A 6,737-nucleotide genomic window follows, 5' to 3' on the forward strand; every position below is an offset into this window, starting at 1 on the left:
AAAAAACATGATTATCGCTAAGCGTATAAGATATCTTTCGTTTTTAGTCTAACAAATAAAAACGATGTTTTACTCTATTGTGTTATAGAATAATCTTTCTAGCAACTAAGGTTTGTAATATATGGACCTACTTAACATGAGTGACTAACCACAATCCTCAACACTGTTAAGCCTATCAAAGGCAGTAATTGAGATGGTTGTTCCTTATCAGATTTTAAATACTTGCCTATAGACATAGACAATCACAAAAAAAAGACAGACATAGAAATGTAACAAAGATAAAGTATATAATTGTGGCTACCAAGCCGATTTATTACCACGAAGATGCCAAGAAGTTATCTAATTACACTGATATATCATAATACATCGAGCAAATATTTTAGCAAATATTATGTTCTTAGAGTAGATAATTCTTAATAAATATTTAAGTTTTTGCGCTCTAAATATATATATGGCATCAACAAATATATTTATAATCCACACTCTGACGATGAATGTATACTGGATATCGTTTAAAAAACATTTAATACGATATTTTAATTTTAATGACATATATCAAAGCTAAAATGCGTACACTTTATATTTACAATTTTTAAAAAAATACTAAATGAAGGGAAAATTATTTATATAATTCAGATTCGTAGATCTGAATAGTTCTCAACGGAATGCCCCATTTTTGTACCAAAACATCCGTCAATTTCTTCAATGACTTTAGAGATGAAAATCTACTCCTCCATATTGCTTCAATTATGTTGAGGTTTATCGAGTGTGGTGACCAGCAAAGATATTTGAGGATATCCTGATGCTCCTCAAGCCATACTGAAACTTCTTGGTGGTGCAAGTCCGCATTGTCATCTTGAAATATGACAGTCTTTGTTAGCAATATGCTGTCAGAATAAAAACCTTATTATTGAGGATGTTAAGATATTCATTATCAGCAATCCAGTCAGTTATGTAAATGAAAGGACTAACTGAACACCACAATATGGCCCAAATCGTAACTAATCATAGGTTTCTTTTCAACTTCTTCATTCAAAAACCCGACCGTTTGTAACAATCAGTATAAAAATTATTCTTTGGACCATACCACATTCTTCCAGAAATCATCAAGTATCCAGGTTTCATGATCGCTGCGCCACTTCTTTCGCAGCTTAGCGTTAGCGTTGGCTTCCATTATAAAGGGTTTTACAATGCCAATTCTTCCATGTATGTTAATTTCGTAGAGCTCTAGCCGTTCTTGTCGAAACAGTATTACTCCAGCAAGTGTTGACTTTGCTGTTATTTTGCAGAAGTACTTTTAGGCCATAATCCTGTTTAATTGTAATTCTTTTGCCACTTCGAAATCAAAAAATGCACACACTTCACCAATCGCTTGCTTTAACCTGAAATATAACCTACAAGGCTTGGCATGTAAATTGAGTAATACATACGCGTCACACTATTTACACTGAAGCAGTGATGCCAACATGCCAACATACATACTCGTATTCTGTGTATATAATTAATAATAACTTAATTAATGAATTAATTCCTACATACAATATATAAGTTATTTTGTGCATACATCGTCTAAATTTATGACGTCAAAATGTCGCAATATTGCCGTATCAACTCTGAGTTTTAGTTCAGTTTGGTCTTGACATACAACAATTTCTAATCTAAATAAAATAATTAAACAAAAATATTGTTCTCAAATATATTTTTTTAACATTATAGCAAATCTAATGCATATATTATTAAAGTACATAAAACTACGATAACTTTGTAGGTTAGGGTTGTGTTTGATTATATTTACATTGAACTCTACCAACTATGAATTCTAGGCGCGTTTGTAGTTGTATCCCCTAGGGGCCTAATCCACCTAATTAACTTGTGTATATATTAGTAATATATATTACTTTCATTAGAGAGTATATTTACTTTTTATGATAAGTTCTTCTGTCCTACAGTACAGTGTTTCCTTGTAAAGACATTTTGATATAACTGTATTTCTCATTCGTTTGTTCTGTTAATACTTGTATACATCCTTCTTGAAAAAAATTAAATCTATTTTCACTAAATGCAGTTGCCATATCTGCAAAAAAGTTACTATTCTTTCTCTCATGACACATTTCAACCAAATTCTTATGTATGTGAGCATCCATCCTGTATCAGAACAATTAGCGATAACAACGATCTGAATTGGTCTTTGTAAATAGTATGGTATTCCCCAGGAGGCAAAAGGATTTTACAGAATTATGGAATTCCCGACAGAACAAAAGAGAAAACACCCAACTCCCGCCCTCAATCGAGGACTCAACGATGAAGCTGAACCTATAAAAACCCCGACACAGATTTAGGCAGTCTCTATTTCTCCAGGCTCTCTCGAGTAGCTATGTTGTCAACTATAAATTGTCAATCACACGAATAAACCATAAATAATCCCGTTAGTTTCTATTATTTTACCACGTGCACATCATCAATTCTCACATGTATATTCTGAACAGTTACACACATATCTGTACACATTTTTTACAGTTATATTATATTAATTATATAGTCACCTTTAGTTGTTTCCATTCTCATAACCCTGTCTTAGGATTTGGCAGCATTACATCATGTCATATTCAGAAAGTTTCATACAAGTGAATAAGTAAGCTATTAATTACCAATTTTTTGTAATTTCATCAAGTTTTGTTGTCATAACACTATTTTTATCATCATTTTGCCATGAGTGACCGTTGGGTATATTGGTCCTATTTTAAAATTTCCAACTCTCATCTAAATACATAAATTGAAATAATAAGCCTTCCTTCATTTTATTATATGCTTTTAAAAATTTTATTCTTTTATTATTATTATTAATAACACTTATATACTTATTTATTTTTTATTAATTTGTCCTCTTCTATACTTTTTAGACTAACGTTTTCCTTTGAAATAATTGTATTAAATTATGTGGCTTAAATTATTGTTTTTTTTTATACAAAACACTTTGGATAGACTATACACAGTTTTTCACGCCATTACAGTTCACACACTAGATTTGTTTACCATTCTCGGTTATTCTTGTTTTGAAGTTATTTATCATTCCATCATTTTATTCGCAATAATTCTATTCAGGTGAATTTTAAAACTTTATTGTAAACTTTCCCTTTATCTTCTTCATCTGACTAGCAAGATACAAAGCAAATCGATATTTATATGGCAAATATTTAATTGTTACCTTCTAGGCTACATTTTTGTTATTTTTATGCATTCCACTACTTCATCATAGTAATAAACGTTGAGAGTTTGGAAATTGTGTTATTATCTCGACCGAATTAATTTCATATCAATACATAGCAAAATCACAGCGGAAGATCATAAAACTACATGATTAAAGGGCATCACTTTAGCTAAACATCAAACAAAACTATTCTCCAGTGACTTTAAGAAAAATATTAAAAGGATGTTTAACATTATGGGCGATAGTAGTATTCTACATCATTGTGATGCTGTATCAAAAGTAGAGATTAATGGGTAAAGTGAATGTAGTTGAAAAGCGAGTTGAAGAAATTGAGATTGATTTTCTTCAAATTATTGAACACGCACATATTATTTATAGCTAAAACATAACAAAGTGTTGTGTTGTATTTTATGGCATGATACAACTGATGAAATCAGTTGATGTTTTCAATACTTGAAGCGCTATTTTGAAAAAGGTTTAAGGTTATTTCAATATACAATATACATTAGCCAAAAATCAGTTTTAAGAATGATGCAATGAAGGTTACCTGAATACCGAAAACTGCTAAATAAATATATTTTACCATTAAAAATACATTTGACAATTATTTTCAGATATGTATAACTCCGTATTCCATAATGAATCAATGTTTTATCGACAGTTATAAATAATTTTAATTGATATTGTTATTAGATTAGTTAATCAAGGTGACACCCATGTGTGCTTATTATTATCAGAAATCACCAACAAAAACTAGTAATATATCTTCATACCAGTTGAAAAATAAAAAATTATCACTTTAATTTTAAAAGATTATACGACTGATGTCATGCAATTTTCTTTTTTGATTTTTTACCGATATCGCTCAATACATTTAATATATATATACATACATACATATACATATATATACATCTTGAGATCATATATATCAGGAGAAATTGTATCCATTTTTTCTCAAAATAATTTAGCCCATATTCTTCAATATCCTTATATACTTTCAGTTAATGAAAATAAAAGAAATCGTAATACAGCATGGAACTTGGCAGCATACATTTAACTATATGTTTATTATTCGGTCACTGATGATAAAATAGTATGACACTTTAGTACGTAGCATGTTACTTTACATGCCAGGTCTTCTTCAACTTCAGAAACTTCCACATAAGCAACTTGCTGAACTATGCAACTTAATGAACTCTATTCTGAGACAGCAGCACTTTCCCTCTTTATGTAAAAATGAGCTTATCGCAGTCAAAACACACAGTTGATGTGAATAGCTTGGAACGGTCCTTTTGAACTTAACCAAAGCCTTTGACATGAAGTTTGGCATGAAGGTCTAGTAGCAAAACGCGTCCATTTGGGTTTACTCGAAAATCTAACCTTATCAAATCCTTATCAGGTCAGTCCCTTCAGGTTAAAATTAAGGATATAATCTCCAGTTGGAAATCTATCGATTCAAAAGTTCCACAAGGTTAACCGTCAGCACCCGCGCTTTTTAACTTCTTTCTATTAGACCTCCCGAGAAGACCCCAAGTTGAAACAGCATTTAACGCAAATAATACTGCCTATTTCACTTACTTGAGAGTAACAGTGTGAATCCAAGATATAATTTAAAAACAGCTCGATGAGGTGGTCCAGTGGTTGAAATTCTGGACGTTGCAAGTCAACCCTCAGCAAACCCAAGCCTTCTTACAAAACAAATGTTTTGCACCGTGCTTCTAGCGCCTTAAAATCGAAAACGCGTCCATTCCATGGCCGGAAGAAGTCACCTATTCCAAGAAGTCTTCTCTTTGACCGTAAGTTTAAGTGGAATATTAGGCTTCAGAAGTCCCCTCAGAAAAGTCAAGGCATCATCAACTTATTGTTCCTGCTCATCAATCGGGCCAACAGACTCCCGATCTCCATCAAGACTATCTTGTATAAGACGCTGGTTCGATCAGTTCTGTTATACGTCTCGCCCAGTCTGATAGAACGTCTCCAAACCTTCCAATAATGCCCTTTGGTTCGTTAGGAACAACCACATTCATCGTGAACTAGATGTCGTCCTACTCGAGATATTCCTACACTCCTCGTCTCTCGAACAACAGATGTGTTACCGAGTTGCTCGATAGTTTAGGCCATTAATTCGTCTAGCTCTTCGTGGTCTTATTCTGTCGCAGCCGAAAGTTCCCCGTCGTGCTCATAATTCCATTCGTCTCAACCTACTCCGTCGAAGGATTAACTCAAGTTCGTGAGCTGTTTGATGTGATAACGACATCAGACTCTCATACCTCCTAACAGTGTCACCAATTACGGTCAATTACCTGATAGGGTAGGGTTTAAAAAGAAGCCAAGAGGTAATCTTCACATAGCCTTGTCCAACTCGCACCAGCATGTCTTCCTGACTAGGTATCTGTAACAGGATTGCCCAACCCGGTTTTAGGTTAAAAAAGATGCCAGGTCTTGTAAGATATATTTTAGTATATGTACGCTTTACACCGTGATGGTTAAAAAAAGAAGTCGGTGAAATTACCTCTCAGATTGCAAAAGAAAAAAAACAGCTGAGTTATTTTAATTATCACTAGCGATAGTATCGACGTTAATAACAACTTACACGGTATATGATAAAACATCATAGACGAAGAGAAATACTGGCCTAAACTTAAAATTAGCTAACAAAGACTCATGAACATTAAACACCGTTAAGATTTGTGCTGCAATATAGCGTTGTTCAATTATTCCTCTCAATCAAAATACTGAATGGATTCATGCAAATGGATATTTCGAAATCCTCAATGATAAAATTCGTACTATGACTAACATATTGCTTCCAAACGCTACCATAATTCAAGATGATAATTCCCCCAAACACACAGCCAAAAAAACTCAATTTTGATATGAGGGGCACCAGTATATCATGAAATATCTTCTCTAGCTAGTACAATTGCCAGGCCTTAGCATAATTGAACCATTAGGTTCTAGAGTAGAGATTTAGGAGTAAATCCATCTCTAACAGCACTGAAGCAACTGACACTTGTTTTCGTACAAGAATGGGTCAACAATCCGTTAGAAACAGTTCAAATATTAAATGAATCTATTCCGCGACTAATTACAGACGTTTTAAAAGCAAATGACACCTCACTACCTTATTCATAAATAAATATTGTGTATGTGTCATATGTTCACCAGTTATCCATAAATCCGGATATTTAGCTAGTGGCGTTGATCAGTACTTTTACCAGCCCATCAGCGGCGAGAGATAAAGTTCCATGGCAGCCAATTTTTTCATTAACTTGATGGATGCAAGACATCTAACGCTACACAACTAGGTGAGAAGCCACAATGAATATTTTAAAGATATCATATTTCATATCTCACCCAACTTCTTTCGTTCTATTTCAGAATATATCGTATATTATTGAAAAAGTATATATAACACTAATGTTTTAAAATAATAATCATTACACAAAATCATTACAGGGATAAAATAAAAGAGATTTCTAAGTCTGACAGTAAATTGTCCATAAAATTATATATTAATAGATAG

This window comes from Rhynchophorus ferrugineus, unplaced genomic scaffold (genome assembly GCF_030347505.1).
Source record: "Rhynchophorus ferrugineus isolate W39M unplaced genomic scaffold, kcgeb_rfMv2 rfM3, whole genome shotgun sequence".
NCBI classification, from domain to species: domain Eukaryota; kingdom Metazoa; phylum Arthropoda; class Insecta; order Coleoptera; family Curculionidae; genus Rhynchophorus; species Rhynchophorus ferrugineus.